At 40.5% G+C, this 5,376-nt stretch overlaps 1 long non-coding RNA gene across 1 annotated transcript; it reads right to left on the bottom strand.

Annotated features, from left to right (window-relative positions):
• Positions 1-310: 310 nt before the first annotated feature.
• LOC104957460 (uncharacterized) lies at positions 311-3,912 on the bottom strand. Its single transcript, XR_799668.1, has 3 exons — positions 3,850-3,912; positions 2,417-2,504; positions 311-410 (listed from the first exon to the last, which is right to left on the bottom strand). It is a non-coding gene; the product is annotated as an uncharacterized lncRNA (long non-coding RNA).
• Between the last annotated feature and the right edge of the window lie 1,464 nt (positions 3,913-5,376).

Below are 5,376 nucleotides of genomic sequence, written 5' to 3'. Positions count from 1 at the left end.
TATCATGTGTTTTACGGAGACATGGTTGCACCCGCTCATCCCGGATAACAACACAGCTCTCCCCGGCTTCACGAGCGTTCGGGCGGACAGGGACGTTATTCTGAGCGGTAAGAAGAAAGGAGGATGGATTGCACTGTATGTGAACAAACGATACATGTTACTGTGAAGGAGCGTTTCTGTAGCCCGGAGATTGAACTGTTAGCTGTGGGATTACGCTCATTTTATCTACCCAGAGAATACCAGTCCCCCATAGTAGTGAAAAAACACAGTATATCTGCTATAAATATGACTTTCAGTCGTATACTTGAACAAACATACCTTTGGGTAATTTAGTAGGTGGTGCATTCCGCGCCCAGGCGTACATAATGGATGCCTCATCCTCACAGGTGCCTTGTACACTTCCACAGTCCCTTCAGAGAAACAGCTCAGTCAACACCTCATTAAAGAAACAGATAGAATATGAGGGCATTCAAAGAGGCAGTCACTTCCTTTTTAAAGGACAAGCACACAATCAGAGCAGACATGTCTGAGGGTGCATCCCACAGGATCTGTGCACCTAGTGAAAGCCACTCTCCAGGGCCATCTTGAAGACCGTTTCAAAGCTATTCTGCTCTGTGCAGATTAAAGAAAGGAAGGATATTTGAGGAGCAATGAGCGAGGACACACCAGAGCTGCCTTCATAGAAATCTTTACCAGCCGGCGCGGTGTATCAGTTACTTGCTTTAGATGTATGTTACTGTGCCATACTAAGTTTGTAGAGTAACTAAAAACAAAAAGGGGGCAATATAAATAAATGAGTAAAATGTATATAGAAATGTACTTAAGGGTTGTGGAGTAATTTACGTCTAGTATTCAATCCTTCTTTAGCTCTGTTTAGGTCTAAAAGATCCACTTTGTTTGCCAGTAGTATCTTTATGTGTCTGCTGCTGTTGGATGCTGAGCAGGTAATGTACATTGGGTTTATCAGAGTTTATTGTATGTGTATGTATTGTTTACTGCCTGCTGCTGCTGCTGCTGCTGCTGCTGCTGCTGCTGCTGCTGCTGCTGCTGGAAAGAGTAAATGTCTGCCTGCCTGATGACAGAGTGGTCGCCAAACTTCATTGCCAATAAGGGCGAGTGGCTAGTTGACATATCATTGCAAAAGTCAAAATTCTCTTCTTCCAAAGTCTATTTTGTGTCTACCTAACCTTTGATTTGGAGTAATGGGGGTCTGTTGCACCCCCTACGCCTGGTCTTATGCTCACCCAGTTTTTACATGTTGTTCTAAGCCTGATCTAAGGGTTATGTCAGTTGCAGTCTTGCAAGTCTTCTTCTCCTTAAGGCTTTCTGTAAATAAATATACATTCAAATTGAATAAAGTAGAAAACATGTATGTAGCCTTGGTCGTGGTTAGATACAAGGCCACAGAGCTCCCCTTCTTAAGCAACTCTCTGCAAACTGCATGATTTTATTCTATAAAAAGAATCTGTGTGGAAGAGACTAAGGCCACATTTACTGTTATCTACTGACAACTAACAGTAGTGCAAGAATGTAACTCAACCAAAGTGCTAAAACCCATATGCGTGTTTACTTTGGCACTAACATTAACCGTAACTCTGTGTAAGTTTATTTATTGAATTCAATCTAAACGTTTTTGATTTCTTTAAAAGTCAATGATTGAGATATTTTTCTCGAATTGAAACCAGATGTAGATCTTTAGGTCAAATGTGTAGGATCTAGTGTCATTTTCTGTAAACAGTGTAAGATAGGCCTGCATCATTTGGCTCATCTCCTCTCACCTGCCACCAAACTGCTCTCCAGATGGAGTGAATACACCCCTTATCTCTCACACTCAGATACAGTGGCCCACCTGCCTGCTGACCTCTGAGCCAGTCATCATGTTCTGTCTGCAGCACAGCCTAACATTACCTCTCTAACATGCCTCTGTGTCAGTCCACCTAGTTACATCATACCAGGAGAGAAAATACAAAGCTTCGTAGAGCTGAGGTGGTGATCATTAGTGCACCGAAAGTAACACCTTTATAGCAAATAGGTTGGGTATTTGTGGGCTTTGAAATCGTACACCTGGCATCAAAAGATGTGAGCAGCATGTCCACCATGTCAGCAGACATAAAGGAGGACTCTTTGTCAAGTGTTTTCAATTTGCTTTGAAGAAAAAAATGACATAGCAGTGAATTGATTCTGGTAACACTAGTGAGTTTTGACAAACTAAAGGTTATAATCAAACATCCACATGTCATACTGGAAGCTATTTGAACCAGCTATGAAATTGTGTGTAATATTTTTCGCTGGAGCGTTTCACACCACTAATACAATAAAAAAACGATGCAATCCCTAACAGGTGCTGCTACAGGAGGTTCTGTGGGCAGCACTGCAATTATCCATGATAATGCACCAGTGTGAAATGTGACATTACCAGTAACTGCTGGTGGACACGGGAGTCAGGCAGCCAAACAGAAGCATGTGATGAACTGTGTCCATACTGGCATGAGGTCTGAAGTCCACTGAAGAAGAGAAAACACTGTGGCTGAAATAGGTTACATTTAATTACATACTTTACCTACTCAACACACTTTGGGTATGAATGAATTATCTCTGGCCATTTGTGTCGTATTCAGATTCATCAGTTTCATGAAATCTAAAATAAAATCCATACAGGCATTTACATCAAACAGATTTTTGTTGTGCCCTGCCTAAACTTGTCAATTACTTGATCGTACTTAATTTTTACATCAATAAGTACTGCTGCTGTGACTTTGGACTGTGTAGTTACCAATGACGTTTCTTTATTTTTTTTTTAAAGATATGTTTTGGTCCAGAAAGTGCCTAAATTGATATATGCTGTGTTAAAAGGGGGAGACAGAGGAAAGGACTCTGTGTCCCTGGGCAGTTCTGGGCAGCAAAGAGCACATATGTTGACCTGTTGATCATTATGAGAGGGGCAGCCTGCTAACAAGTTTTATTATGACCAACACAAATGTCCCAATCATGGCTAATCAAGCGGTGGCCCTAAGGGGGTGCAATGCCCCCAAATATTAAGCCTTGAGCCCCCTCTTGAAATAATTATCGCTTAAATTAAAAACAATAGCAAGCTTTGGAACCAACTCCCCCCCCTCCTCTGGCAGAAACAGGAAATGCCGTAACAACGGTTTGAAATCAGCATCCCTTGCACAAAAAATAATAACTAAAATAAAACTCAAAACATCTTTAGTGGCGTTTTTTTTTATAAACCTCTTTTTGTTTTTTTATCTGATGTCTATAAAAGTGCTTGGTCTACAGTCCCTGTAAATATACACAACTTTATAATCAAATGAAAATGTTTACAGTTTTCTAGACAAAACACTGGTACAGTATATGATCCTAAGTTTAAAAAATACGAGGTAAGCTAACTTTAAAGGCCTTTTTCTCAAAATGGTGTCTTGGTAACAATCATTATGTCATGTAAAATATTTTTGCTGAAAATAAAACACAATAGGGATATCATTGGAAAGCTAAGACTATCCTCTTTCCAAATGGTTGGATGTGAATGATATGATGGAGCATGTCACATATGAACAGCCTGTTCTCACCGCTGAGCTAACCAGTGTCTGACTGTTGCATTTAAAGATGGGCTACATACTGTGTGTTTTCTGCAAACTTCAATAGATAAGATAAGATAAGATAAGATGGACCTTTATTAATCACCGTGGGGAAATTCAGTGGTTTAAACAGCAACAGGCTAAGAATGAAAAACAGGACAGCACAGATTCACACAGATTAATAACATTAAAGATAAAATCAAAGTAATAATGATAATAAATAAAAATGGCAAAAAACTATGAAATAAGATTTTAAAGAAAATATACTCACCAATATAGGCATCTTGACTAGTTGGCACCGAAAATGCTGTGCACAGGTAAGTGTCCGACTGAAACATTAGAGAACACAATGGTTCTATTTGTTACAGTCATCATTTGTGAAATGTTCAGCAGCAGAACTTCATGATGCATTCTTTTGAAAGTACAAAGCACAAAGCAAAACAGAGTTATGTGAACAGCAGTGTTTCCTTCAGCTGGTATTTACCAGACTTCGACCAGAATAATCGGTAGATGTCCGGCCAATTGTATTCTCTCTGGTCATGTTGTCAGGTAAAATAATTAGCTGTAAAGCACCATTTGAAGCGTTACATTTTGAAATAGGATGAACAGAGCCAGCAGCAGGCCACACACACCTGGACTGTCTGCTGAGCTCGACCAAACCTTTTCATTTCATTTATTCATGTATTTGAAATACATAATTTGATAATCCAGTATATGATTAAAGTGTTGTAAGAACACAGAACACACATTAATAGTTTAAGGACAAAATTAGGTAACTTATATAGTAGCCTATAAAAGCTGACGCTCAACAATTATCAGCGGGCCTAACTAGAATTGTGTTTTTTGTGAACTTCCCCTCCGTGGAAATAAAAAGTTTTATTTTTCCCCAAACCACCTTCTCCTTCGTCAGTTTTTAACCATAGTGTGAGCCAGAATGCTCACAATTATAAATCATTATTTTTAAAAGAACAGTATGAAGCGAGAAGCACCAGATCTTTTTCTGTAAATTGTCTTTGCTCCGATAAGTAAACACCAACGGGGGAAACAGAAGAAGACAGACAGGAAGTAAACAGTTTCCCAATTCCAGACCACACCCTTCCCCCTCCGTGATGGAGTGAACTCTTGCCGTTTCTCAATGTCGAGTATACCTGCTGCAGAGCCACTATTTCAAGTATACTACGTCATCGAGTGGCGCCGAATGCTGGGCATTTAACATGCATTTAAACCAGGTGTCTCAGACTCCAGGCACGCGGGCCAGATGTGGCCCGCGAGACAGTTTCTCATGGCCCCTTTGTTGATATCATGTAATAGTGTTAATCTGGCCCGCGCGTTTACGTTTGCGCTTTATATTTCAATTTTATTTTTCCCGCTGCTGCTGCTGCTGCTGCTGGCAGGGAACTGCTGCGCGGAGTTCCCTCGCCCCTCCCCCTCCGAGGGAACTCCGCCACACGTCAATCAAATGCGCGCAGCGGAATCAATCCAGAGTGATCCAAAAGTGACACAGAGTGGAAGCAAAATATATCGCCATGTCTTCATCAAAACTTTCAGGGAAAAGAAAAATCGATGATGACCACAGAACATTTCAGGAGAAGTGGGAGACTGAATATTTTTTTGTTGAGTACAGGGGAAACGCAACGTGCCTTATATGCACAGAGAAAATCGCTGTATACGAGGAGTATAACGTCGAACGTCACTACTCAACTAAACATGCAGAGTATGCAAAATACCTGGGAGATGAGAGAGAGAAAAAAGTCACAGAGCTAAAAAAAATTCTATGGAAGCAACAAAATCTCTTCAA

Source organism: Notothenia coriiceps, unplaced genomic scaffold (assembly GCF_000735185.1).
Source record: "Notothenia coriiceps isolate Sejong01 unplaced genomic scaffold, NC01 NC01_scaffold00027113, whole genome shotgun sequence".
NCBI lineage: Eukaryota > Metazoa > Chordata > Actinopteri > Perciformes > Nototheniidae > Notothenia > Notothenia coriiceps.
Note: the sequence above shows the minus strand (reverse complement) of the source record. Positions and strands in the feature narration are given on the sequence as shown.